At 47.5% G+C, this 13,704-nt stretch overlaps 1 protein-coding gene across 3 annotated transcripts in view; it reads right to left on the reverse strand.

The window, feature by feature from the left end:
• The window catches only part of MAP4K5 (mitogen-activated protein kinase kinase kinase kinase 5), a 95,493-nt gene that overhangs the window by 65,535 nt on the left and 16,254 nt on the right, over nt 1-13,704 (reverse strand). The window lies entirely within an intron of this gene.

Genomic DNA, 13,704 nt, shown 5'->3' on the forward strand with positions numbered 1-13,704 from the left:
CCATGAGGTCGCAACATCTCTTTGTTTATGGGTCTTGCCCCATCACTTAGAAAACTTTTCCCTTCCTGCAAGGTTCTGACTTTTGACCTTCCTGCTGCTCATCTCTCTTGGATGGTCTTTAGAGCCAATCTATCTCTCTGCTGTCTTACTAGCTTGCTGGTGTGCATTTTTTAATATGCTGTTCTGATTTTTCTATTTTTAATAAGTTTGCTGATATTTTCATAGAATCACAGAATTGTAGAGTTGGAAGGGATCCCGAGCGTCATCTAGTCCAACCCCCTGCAATGCAGGAATCTCAAACATGCAGTCCCCCATCCAATCCGAAACCACACTGGACTCTGCTTAGCTTTGCAAATGTGCTCTCAGTTGAAATATGATGCAGAAGAGTCTTATTTCCCTACTCCCCCTGCTGCTTCCACCTTCCTGCTCTTGTCTTCCTTCTGCCCCTCTCCATATCCGAGCCTGGCCTTCTGGGTCACACCTCCACCCACCCCATCTGCATCCCACACTGCCTCCCCGACTGCTCAACAGGGTGAAAGGACAACAAGGATGACCCTAAATCCAGGAAGACAGCTGCTTCCTTCCCTGCCTGCAGGAAGCACATGATATATGTGCCAAACCCGGGTACATTCAGTCCTTTGCAAGTGATAAAAGGGTGAAAAAACACACATAAAACATTATCCAAAAAAAGGAAGAATAAAAGTAAATACTGTAAAGGGATTGCAAAGAGCCTGCTCTACAGCTACAGATAACAGCAAAGCTACAAGCTTTAGGGCACAATCCTGGGATCCCAGGCCAGGGACCATAAAACAGAGCAGACCCCCCATTTGTAGGAAAATGGGGGGACACTGAAATGAGATGGTGAGGATCAACAGCCTCCCTCTCCGGCCGTATATTCTGTCCTCCGGGTGTGAGCTCTCCACCTGCCCCTTTCTAGATTGCTCAGCTCACCACTGATACTAAAACATTCTCCCTCAATTTGCCCACAGACTTGCCTGCCTTTAGCGTCCATTACTGTTTACAGAATATACTGTAGTGGGTCCAGGGTAGATGGAGCCATGGTCCTTTCAAGCATTAGGAAGCCAGTGCACATATTATTATTATTATTATTATTATTATTATTATTATTATTATTATTATTATTATTATTATTATTCCTACTATTATTTGCATCTAATCATCATTTAATCCCCACAAACAATCCTGCAAAGGAGGTTAGGCCGAGGGGCAGTGACTGGTCCAAGGTCACCCAGCGAGCGTCATGGTTGAGTGGGGATTTGAACCCTGGTCTCCCAAGTCCTAGCCCGACACTATACCACACTGGCTATCAGCACAAGACACCCCATTCCTTTTTGCCAGGCCTATATAACCTGAATCCACCAGCCCAGACACACTTCAGGTTACAGACTCTGCTAACCCAGAAGTAATGCTTCAGGTTAAGAACTTTGCTTTAGGATGAGAACAGAAATCGCGTGGTGGTGGCACAGCGGCGGCAGGAGGTCCCATTAGCTTAAGTGGTGCTTCAGGTTAAGAACAGTTTCAGGTTAAGAACGGACCTCCAGAACAAATTAAGTACATAACCAGAGGTACCACTGTATATACGTTCAAAAACCAAGGCACGGCTTCTGATCGGCTGCAGGAGCTTCCTGCACTCAACTGGAACCCGTGGAAGCCACAGAAGTCGTATTGCACGTTCAGGTTCCAAAGAACATTTGAAAACCAGAACACTTGCTGTATTTTTCCATGTATAAGACCAGGGGTCCCCAAACTAAGGCCTGGGGGCCGGATGCAGTCCAATCGCCTTCTAAATCTGGCCAGTGTGTTTTTACATGAGTAGAATGTGTCCTTTTATTTAAAATGCATCTCTGGGTTATTTGTGGGGCCTGCCTGGTGTTTTTACATGAGTAGAATGTGTGCTTTTATTTAAAATGCATCTCTGGGTTATTTGTGGGGTCTGCCTGGTGTTTTTACATGAGTAGAATGTGTGCTTTTATTTAAAATGCATCTCTGGGTTATTTGTGGGCCCTGCCTGGCGTTTTTACATGAGTAGAATGTGTGCTTTTATTTAAAATGCATCTCTGGGTTATTTGTGGGGCATAGGAATTCGTTCCTTTCCCCCCCCCAAAAAAATATAGTCCGGCCCCCCACAAGGTCTGAGGGACAGTGGACCGGCCCCCTGCTGAAAAAGTCTGCTGACCCCTGTGTAACACTATATTTCCCCCAAATTTTTAAAGTTTGAAATTGGGGGTCGTCTTATACATGGAATGTTGCAATTATTTATTTCTTAATTTTGGGCTCAAAAAATAGGGGTCGTCTTATACACAGAAAAATACGGTACTTCTGGGTTTTCGGCATTCGGGAGCCAAAACGTTCGAGTACCAAGAAGTTTGAGAACCAAGGAACAACTGTAGATGCAAACCCAGCTTCAGTCTCCAGAATAAATGAGGCACATTTACACAGCTGCCCATTTTGCTTAATTCTTCTGCTGGCTTGTACCCCTCTTCACCCCTCTTCCCATCACCTTCCTTCAGCCCCCTATGACTACTATTCTCTGCCCTACATCCTCATTTACTCCCCCGCCCCCCTCTGGTGGAGCACCTGCTTTTGTGGATGGAAGGTGCCAGGTTCCATTCTCAGCATCTCCAGGTAAGGCTGGGAGAAGGCCCTGTCCGAAATCCCGGTGAGCCACTGCCAGTCAGTGCGGGCAATACCAAGCTAGATGGACCACATGGCCTGACTCAATATAAGCCCACTTCCAGGGTGGATTTGATTTAAATCAAACTGATTTAAATCATGATTTAAATCACGATTTAAATCACTAGTCAGTAAGGCTCAGGGCCGATTTAAATTTTTAAAAAAAATCGATTTAAATAACAAAAAATCGGATTTTTTTATTTAAATTGGATTTTTTTTATTTAAATCGGATTTTTTTTTATTTAAATCGGCCCTGAGCCTTACTGACTAGTGATTTAAATTGTGATTTAAATCAGTTTGATTTAAATCAAATCCACCCTGCTTTCTACATTCCTTAAGTCCCCAGAAACCAACTTGGGACTTACTGGCTCTCCTCGCATTAGGAAATGAAATCAATCTGGGGGTTATTTTAAGGATCCGACAACATTTATATTGGTGGCTGCTACGGTGGAATTTGCAGCTCAATTAGGGCTTACAATACAAAACCGTTTCGCCATAGTCTGGGAAATGGCGTTACCGGAGAGGTTAGCTCAGCATAGCAGGGTGGTTAGAGGTCAGGTTAAGAAGGCAGGTATGAGAGTACTTAGTTTATGTTTCTTGCTTATGTTAATAAGTTTGCCAACTGAACTGCCTGTGACACATGTACCATTATGGAGAGATCTGATTCCTGGATAAGATATAACTCTGTGTGGCACTGTAACTTCGTTTTGTGAAAGATAATCTGCGCTCCCTGTTTTGTACTGTTTATTTTTTCTTTCCTGTACACTGAGAATCAATAAAATGCATGCTTAAAAAAGGAAACCTGCTCTAACCAGTGTTAGAAACTCAAATATACAATCTAATTGCCAAACGGCACCTTAAACCTAGGGATTTGTTGTTGCTGTTTTTCATTTCATTTCTGTAATGCTTTATATTTTAAAGAACAAATCTCAAAGCAGTTTACAACACACTAAAACAACAAATAAAACACTCCAGAATAAAACAAAGTCAAGCTTGAAAGGAAATATTTCAGGTCATTCTCTAAGTGAAATTTTGCTTTCCCTAGGCGCCAACCTGGCTTCCAGAGATCTGCACATGGTCACAACAGGGCCTGTGCCAACTACAAAACATGCCTGGCGCCTAGCTAGTTTCTAACACTGGCTCTAGCTCTGCACAGACCCTCCTGTGTTGAAACACCTCAACGAGGATCTCCCAGGGTTTGCCCATAACAGTTTGGCTGGCTGGAGGCTCCCCACTCCAGAGTAGTGCCCACTCCCAGCCCTGGCCAAAATCTGGCCTGTGGCGCCTTCCGCTCCTCCCCCTGCCCTACACGGCCACCAAGCTGAAAGGCCCAGTGCAAAGGCGCAGAGTAAACAGCTTGGTGCTGGCCACCCCTGGAACTATTTCCAAGATGCAGTCATTCACCACCCACTGGTATTCCCTTACTCATCTGGGCGTTTGGTGCCCACAAGTTAAGCAAATATGAAGCCAGCGCCGGCGGCCAGGGGGGGAAAAAGGGAGCCCCAGCAGCCTTTGTAGCTGTAGTTCTTTTCATTTTAAAAGCTCTGCCAGAGGCCATTGTGGATTCTGTGCCCTAACCACCCCAGCTGGAGCTCGGAGAGACAGAGCCGTGACAGGCTCCATTATTATCATCTTGGAGGGCGTTTGGGCTTTTCAGAAAACACAGCCGAAACAGAGACTTTACAGACTCACAACCGTTCAAGGGATCTGTCTCTTGGAACTGGCACCCCTGCTCCTTTTCAAGGAAAGAAATAACAACAGCAGGGACAGCAACAACACACACACACACACACACACACACACACACACGTGGGAAGGGGAGGAAGAAAGGCAAACAGAGAAAAAAGACAATTATTTTGCTTCCCCTCCCCCAAACCACAAGTGTATATTTCAAGATTATGGTGGGGACTGATGTGCACTCAGGTCCTGCTTGTGGGTTTCATACAGGGTTAAACTATAGTTAAATATAAGGACGTAAGAAAAGAAAAGAGTTTGGCCGAACTGCGGGAGGCAGTGGAGGATAGGGGTGCCTGGCGTGCTCTGGTCCATGGGGTCATGAAGAGTCGGACACGACTGAACGACCGAACCACAACAACGAGAAAAGCCTACTGGATCAGGCCAATGGCCCATCTAGTCCAGCATCCTGTTCTCACAGTGGCTGACCAGATGCCTCAATGTTCAAGACGGATACTGACAAGCTGGAACGTGTCCAGAGGAGGGCAACCAAAATGGTCAAAGGCCTGGAAACGATGCCTTATGAGGAACGGCTTAGGGAGCTGGGTATGTTTAGCCTGGAGAAGAGAAGGTTAAGGGGGGATATGATAGCCATGTTCAAATATATCAAAGGATGTCATATAGAGGAGGGTGAAAGGTTGTTTTCTGCTGCTCCAGAGAAGCGGACACGGGGCAATGGATTCAAACTACAAGAAAGAAGATTCCACCTCAACATTAGGAAGAACTTCCTGACAGTAAGAGCTGTTCAGCAGTGGAATTTGCTACCAAGGAGTGTGGTGGAGTCTCCTTCTTTGGATGTCTTTAAGTGGAGGCTTGACAGCCATCTGTCAGGAATGCTTTGATGGTGTTTCCTGCTTGGCAGGGGGTTGGACTGGATGGCCCTTGTGGTCTCTTCCAACTCTAGGATTCTATGATTCTAATGGGAAACCTGCAAGCAGGATCTGAGTACAAGAGAACTTTCTCCCCTCCTGTGGTCTCCAGCAACTGGGATTCAGAAGGATTGCTGCCTCCATCTGTGGAGGCAGAGAGCATAGTCCTTACATGGCCTCGGCCTAGTAGACCTGAAGGAGCATCTCCGCCCACATCATTCAGCCCGGACACCAAGGTCCAGTTCCGTGGGCCTTCTGGCAGCTCCCTCCCTGCAGAGGGCCTTCTTGGTGGTGGCACCCGCCTTCCCAACAGATGTCAAGGCAATAAATAACTGTACAACTTTTAGAAGACGCCCGAAGGTACCCAGGTGGCTGAGACAACCCAGTCAGATGGGCGTGGATTCTAATAATAAAATCATCCTCATCATCTATGGCTATGGAATTCACTCTGGCAAGGAGGGCTTCAAAAGAGGATTTAGGCAGATTCATGGAGGATTGGGCTGCTAATGGTTACTAGGCACAATGCCCTAGTATGACCACGCAGGTGGTCCCAGGTTCTATTTATTTATGTATTTATTGGAAATACTTATATAAGCTTTCCCTGTCACAGACCAAATTAATTTACAGAAGAAGTGAATTTTTTAAATAATAATAATAATAATAATAATAATAATAATAATAATAATAATAATTTTTATTTGTACCCCGCCCATCTGGATGGGTCGCCCCAGCCACTCTGGGCGGCTTCCATCAAATATTAAAATACATTTAAAATATCACGGATTAAAAACTTCCCTAAACAGGGCTGCCTTCAGGTATTTTCTGAATGTCAGGTAGTTGTTTATACCCTTGACTTCTGACGGGAGGGCGTTCCACAGGGCGGGCGCCACTACTGAGAAGGCCCTCCGCCTGGTTCCCTGTAGTTTTGCTTCTCACAGTGAGGGAACCGACAGAAGGCCCTCGGCGCTGGATCTCAGTGTCCGGGCTGAACGATGGGGGTGGAGACGCTCCTTCAGGTATACAGGACCGTATCCTAAAATAGCATATCTAGCAAGTAACGACAATTTTAAAATAGCAGCCATAAAAATATAGTAACGTATCTGTAGGAGTCATTCAAATAGAAGAGGGCAAATGCAATTCAATTATGAACTTAAGGAGAGCACTGATGGATTAGTCCAAGGGCATAATCCTGTCAGCATTGGCATCACAAGGGGGGGCGGTGGTGCGCCCCAGGTGCATGTGGTGTGTGTGTGGGAAAAGGCACCCCACGGGGTGCTTACTCCGCTGCCCCCAGGCGCAGCAGAACAAGCAACCATCGTGCTGCTGCAGCCACATGTGGAGCATCCTCCATTTGCGGCTGCAGCTGTGAGCAATGGATCCTGCCACTGTCTGTACAGCGCTTGAGCAGCGCCGGCGGCAAACCGCTATGTATGCCGCACATGCACCCTACATTGCGATGCCGTACATGCGCCGTACGTAGCGGCGCCATGCATGCGCGGCCGGCGGTTTGCCCCGCCCCGGGTGTCGGTTAGCCTTCGTTCGCCCCTGCCTGTCAGGACCTGTTTCCCATAGAGGGCAAACCCACGAGCAGGACCAGGGCACAACAGCAGCCCTCTCCCCATTTGCGCTCCCCAGGAACTGGTACCCACAGGCGTTAAACAAAACAAAAACTCTCACCAAAGAGAAATGCATGCTGTCCCCACCTCCAGCCCTGCCCAAAAGGGATAAGTCTCTACGTTGCATGTTGGGGAGCTTGATAAATACAGCCTGGTAACCTTTGATCTTTTGCACTTTGGGTGTAAATAATAATAATAATAATTTGTTTTAATGAGGAACGGCTTAGGGAGCGGGGTATGTTTAGCCTGGAGAAGAGAAAGTTAAGGGGTGATATGATAGCCATGTTCAAATATATAAAAGGATGTCATATAGAGGAGGGTGAAAGGTTGTTTTCTGCTGCTCCAGAGAAGCGGACACGGGGCAGTGGATTCAAACTACAAGAAAGAAGATTCCACCTAAACATTTGGAAGAACTTCCTGACAGTGAGAGCTGTTCGGCAGTGGAATTTGCTACCAAGGAGTGTGGTGGAGTCTCCTTCTTTGGAGGTCTTTAAGCAGAGGCTTGACAGCCATCTGTCAGGAATGCTTTGATGGTGTTTCCTGCTTGGCAGGGGGTTGGACTGGATGGCCCTTGGGGTCTCTTCCAACTCTATGATTCTATGATTCTATGTTCACGCACTCAGGTACAGAAATTCCTGTGCAGATGCCTAGAATGGGAAATGGTAGTGGAAGACTGTGAGTGAAGCAGAGAACACAACGCAGGGACATTCTTGCAAGCGCCACCATCAGCGTGGACGGGAAACATGGGGAAACCTATGAAAAATGTGTAAAAATCATTGGTGATCTGCTGCAAAGCTCCCCAAGATCTACCAGCAGATTCAGATCCAACTTCTCCCCATCGCTGCTCTGGAACTGCAGTCCAGAATTCTGTTTAAGAAGGCACAGAAGAACAGGAACCAAATTCTTGACCTTCTGCAAGATTTGCACACTACCCAAACAGGTTTGTCTTCTTGAGTTAATGACAGCAAACAAAAAAAAACACCACCTAAACCATAAGAGACTTTCAGGGTGGTGCAAATTCCAACTGAAGGTTAGCGAGAGGGGGAGAAAGAAACACTTCCGTCCTGCCTTTCAGCCCAAGCAGGAGCTCCCCAGGTGACTCAGAATAACTGCTGAAACTGACATGAAATACGAATAAATAACAAAAGACAAAATGAAAAAATGAAAAAAAAATGAAAAATGATACTGAGCGGAAGTACAAAATCCTAGAACACAGCTAGTTCAACTTGGCAAAGGAGAAGGAAGCCAGCCATGTGGGAAGAGGGTGAGGAACAGAACAGGCTCTGCTTTGGGGGACCATCAACAATTCATCTAGCAGTTCCAGTAGTTCAGATCTCCAGCAGATACAGCCAGATGGCTGGGCATGTCTAGACAAGACAGATTTTTCTCCTCCGAACCATTCCTATCCTACACAGTGCTATTTCCTGCATTTCTTCCCAAACGCTGTCTTCCGGCCCACCGTTTGTTGCACTAGTCTAGCACCATCTATGAGATACGGAGCTGCCTTCACACCACATCAAACCCCCTAGGCCAGCACAGCCCTTTCTCACTGCCTGCAGCTCGCCAGGGTCTTCATCACCTGCAACCAGTGCCGTCTCGTCATAGGAGCTGGGTGGCGCGGTGCACCAGGGCGCCAGGCCCCCCAGGGGCGCCCCCGCGAGCCCACCGGCATACCAGGCGCCCCCTCCCCAACCCGCCCCCGCGGGCGGGCGCTCGTGCGCCGGCGGGCGAGTTACAAGCCGGCTGCCCTCCGGAGCCCCAGCTGGAGCGCTGGGAAGGGCGCGCAAAGCCCCGCGCCGCTCTAGCGCCACACCCCTCATCCCCCGCTCGCCCACCCCCCCTCCCGAGGGGCGGCCAGCACGGGAGGGAGGTGGGCGGAAAGGCGGCCCACCGGGGGCGCCGAGGGATCGTCACACCAGGGCCCCGATCCCCTTAAGACGGCCCTGCCTGCAACCTGGGCCTTTTAACTTGAAGATGCCATGTATCAAACCCGGGACCTTCCCCACGCAAAGCACCCAACACAGTGCACAGAGGTGCTCCACCAGAATGCAGACTGCAAAACCTTTGGGTTTTGCAAGGCCAGCTGAAAACAGCACAACACACCAGGCCAGGAAGGAGAGGAAGGCAAAGCAGGGGAGAGAGGGAGAGAGCACAAGCGTCTTCTAGACTGGAATAGGAATATGGTTAGAAAATCAATGGAGTGGGAGGGAGAGAGAAAAGTTGCATGAATATCAACTGGCTCCAGGCAGCACAACCCTTCTCAGGTGACATTCAGTTTACAGAGACCAGCCATGTTTGGAAATGAAGACATCCAGCTCCTTGCCTTGGGTGGAGGTTGAGTGCTGGGGCCGAGCCCTGAGTACCTCAAAATTGGAGGCCTGCTAAGCTACCAAAGACTATGGGCTGACACACATGGGATATTTTTCACCCTCCACACCAGCCTTCCCCAATCGCAGACCCTCCGTCTCCCATCCACCCCAGAAAAAAAACTGTTGGGATGGGAAGGGAGAATAACACACCATCTGATCCCTGTAGAATTGCTTAAGGATTCTGCAGTGGAGGGCAGAAAGATCTGAGCCACAGGAGAAGGGCCATAGCTCAGTGGTAGTGCATCCGTTTGGAATGCAGAAGGTCCCAGGTTCAATCCAGGGAGGGCTGGCGATATCCACCATCTGGAAACTCTGGAGAGCTGCTGCCGGCCCATGCAGACAAGACTGAGCTAGATGGACCAAATGGTTTGGCTCAGAATAAAGCAGCTTCCTGAGCTCCTCTAAGCCATGGAGCCAATAAAAATACTTACTGGCCAGCTTTCTGGACAGAACAGATCTTCGGCAGAATCTCATGCTGAAATCAAGGGGAGCTGGTTGAAAGGAGGAGAGGGGAACTTCCCAGGGGATCTCACCTAGGAATAGGGAAAGTAGGGGCGGAATGCCGTCGTCTGCAGTGTAATGTGAGCCTATCTAATCTGCACTTCCCAAAACAGTAAAGCAAACGGAAATGCGGCTCTCTTTTGAAATTTGCACTTCCCCAAATTCGGTGATGCCATTCTTGAAGTGAAAAGCCTATACAGAAACATGTCCATTAGGAGGAAGTATGTAGAAAATGCATTTATTGCAGGAAACAACATGCAGTAATGTGCTGGAGAAACTACCTACTTGCATAATTCCATATATTAAGGCAAAACTATATCTAAAAATGTGTGTATTAGGAGACGTGCACTAAAATGCTAAGAAATTCTCATTAAAAATATAACAAACTAATGCAGCAATGTGGAGAACTGAATCGAAGAAAAGAAAACTGAGAAACTGAAACTGACAGACTTCTCCATCTCTAATTGTACCCCATACAAATTAACTTGGGGGGGGGGAGAACACACCAAAATGCGTTTGCGTTGACTGGTCCTGGGATTTCCTCTTTTCTTTAGCAAACCCTAATTCTGCAGCCTTGAGCAAAGTCTCTGCCTCCCTCTCCCCCAACCCCTGCAGCTCCCTGCTTACAGAACAGGAGCGATGGAGACATAGCATGCAAGGCTGATGCGAGGATGGAGACAGCCAATGTAAGGCACTGAGCCACTTAAGTGTGTCAGGTGTGGGATTAGTAGGGATTCTACACTTTCAGCGTGACAAAGCAACAGCCTTTAAGCCCCACATGGAGAAGTGTATGGGTTGAAGCTGAACCTTTTCCCTGAGAAGCTCAAGGAGAGTCGGTGGTGACCTGACCGCACGAAGCTGAATCAGAACAACAGGTCAGCACAACTTACTCTGCCCAACAGCAGCTCTAGGAGGGATCTGGCTGAGATTTTTCCCAGAGATGCTAGAAACTAAGCCTAGGACACCCATACCCATTTACAAAGCAGGTGCGCTACCTAGTAAGAGAGGGTCCCACCTTGGCCTCCGCTGGCCCCACTTTGCCACATCCAAGCCCAGCTAACACACCACAACGTCGCTTTTATGGCATTGCAATTTTTCAAAAGCCATAGCTGTCTTTGTGCAGAAGCCCTTGACGGGAGTCTTATTTTGCCCTCCGGCAAAATAATCAGGTAGCTCCTGACCTAGTTGCCACCTAGTAAGCTGCAGGCCTCAACAGGTAAGTTTGTTGACGTCAAGAGCTGTGCAGAGTAGAGAAAGGCTTTATCTTTCCGAGACCTGCAGGGGCCAATGCCCAAATCCAGCAATTTGAATTCAGGTCCCTTACATAACTGCCTGCTGGGCATGGCTGGTGCAAGAGGAACAAGTTTGGCAGCAAAGCCCAATGGCTAATGAGCATTAGATGATTAACAGAATTGAGCTGTCCCACCCACTCTAAGCCAAGCTTTCCAGATGTGTTGGGCTGCAACTTCCACCAGCCCAGGGCGGAGGAGAGTTGGCCGATGGGAGTTGTGCTCCAAAACAACTGGAGGGCGACACAGGTACACGTGTTGGCTTAGTTCTTTTTTATGAGCTAAAACTGATTTGTGGGGCTATCTTCTGCCTGTAAGATTGCTCATTTTGCCAGGAAGGTAAGTGGGCAAGTGTAAATTTCTACTACAATCTGATAAAAAAAGGCAAGATTATTCCCAAGCAGAAATGTTCCCTATGCTCACTTATCTAAGCTTCCATCTTTCTCGTTCTCACCATCTTCCAATGGCTGCTCTTTTCCTTTCACTTTCCTCTTCCTTCCTGAGCACATTCGTTTTTAAGGGGTGAGCTGGGGTCATGGAAAGACCCCAATGTGGGGTAGGGAGTGGTGACTTCCCACCCTGAGCAGGGATTATAGTTGCACTGTGGCACACAAAAATCTTTCAAGAGGACAGATAAGCTGCAGAGTTGCAAACTGTGCACATACCATGCCACTGCCATGTGCATACAGCACAGAAATGCTTGGAGCGAACCCAAAGCCATTATGCAACAGATGCTTAGTCAAACGCCAGAGAATTGTACCCGACTGCTGCCTCAGCTCCACCCAGCAGTAGCCCCTTTGTACAGCTTTTCACCAATATTGTTGCACAAACACTGTTGTACACTTCAGCAGGACAACTAATACCCAGTGTGAAACACCTGGATTTCAGTTTTGATTAGCTAAATAAATGAATTAAAACAACAACTACATATCTTCAAGTTGGCCTTGCAAATAAATCTACAAATGATACTAGCCCACAAGGGGGCTTCTGTCTTCCTGCCCCCTGCCCCCGTATTTAATTGTGTGAGTCCTAAAAGAGGGTGGGTGGGAATCAAGATTTCTTTGGCTAATTAAACGCGGGTGGCGCTGTGGTCTAAACCAGTGTTTTTCAACCTTTTTTGGGCAAAGGCACACTTGTTTCATGAAAAAAATCACGAGGCACACCACCATTAGAAAATGTTAAAAAATGTTAAAAAATTTAACTCTGTGCCTATATTGACTATATATAAAGTAATTTTTCAATTTTTCCCACGGCACACCAGGCAACATCTCGCGGCACACTAGTGGTTGAAAAACACTGGTCTAAACCACAGAGCCTAGGGCTTGCCGATCAGAAGGTTGGCGGTTCCAATCCCCGCGACAGGGTGAGCTCCTGTTCTTCGGTCCCAGCTCCTGCCCACCTAGCAGTTTGAAAGCACCTCAAAGTGCAAGTAGGTACCGCTCCGGTGGGAAGGTAAACGGCATTTCCGTGTGCTGCTCTGGTTTGCCAGAAGTGGCTTAATCATGCTGGCTACATGACCCAGAAGCTGTCTGCGGACAAACGGCGGCTCCCTCAGCCTATAGAACGAGGTGAGAGCCGCAACCCCAGAGTCGTCTGCGACTGGACCTAATGGTCAGGGGTACCTTTACCTTTTATGGACTTTTTTAAGCAGGGGGGGGGGCGCATTGTTTTTGTTTGTTACTATGTTACGTTATGTTTTATATGTGTGTGTGTGTGTGTGTGTGCGCGCGCGCGCGCACACATGTGTGTGTGTGTGTTTATATTGTAAACTGCCCTGTAATCCTTGGTTGGAGGGTGGGATAGAAATGTAATGAATAATAATTCCAACTCTATGATTCTATGAATAATAGTAATAATAATAATAATAAAAGGGTGGTATTCTACTAAGTTGTTCTGTCAGCGCAAGGATTACCAGTAGTGCAAGGGGACTTTCTCCCCTCTTGCCCCCCCCGCCCTCCCCCAATCTGGTCCGGAGAGTTGGGGAACCCCTAGAACAGATTTAAGGGGCGCACAAAGGGTAGGGGTGTAGGTTCTGTTGCACAAGTGGAACAGACACAAATACAGTATACTATGCCATTCTCAACAGCTTGGTTACCAAAAGATAAATTGCACATGTAGCTTTAAAAAAAGAGCCCAACAGAGAAGAACCTTTCTTTTAACTTTTCCATATTGAGTCTGACAACCACGGGGCCTTTCTGTTAAGTATCTTAAATGCAGGCAAACTCCTGGCTCTGACAGCCAGAGGGAACAAAAACAAATCTAGGTCTCTGGCCTAGCCATCCAGAAATGATTTGAAAAATCCTAGCAGCTTAGCCAAAATGTAACATGAAAAGAAGGTATCTTCTGATTTAACGCTAACAACTAGCAGCCCTCCAGATCCAGCAAGCAAGCAGGATTTGACTCTTGAACTGTCTGAGTAGCAGCCATTAAGACATTTCAGGAGTGGCAGACACATAGAATCATAAAATTGTAGAGTTGGAAGGGACCCTGAGGGTCATCTAGTCCAACCCCCTGCAGTGCAGGAATATCAACTAAAGCATCCAAGACTGACACCTAGTACTCCCGCCTGCTAATCCATGGTTAAGCAGCACACTTCTTCTCCCAGCCTTTCACTCTTTGGAGCACAAATTAA

Source organism: Lacerta agilis, chromosome 1 (genome assembly GCF_009819535.1).
Source record: "Lacerta agilis isolate rLacAgi1 chromosome 1, rLacAgi1.pri, whole genome shotgun sequence".
NCBI lineage: Eukaryota > Metazoa > Chordata > Lepidosauria > Squamata > Lacertidae > Lacerta > Lacerta agilis.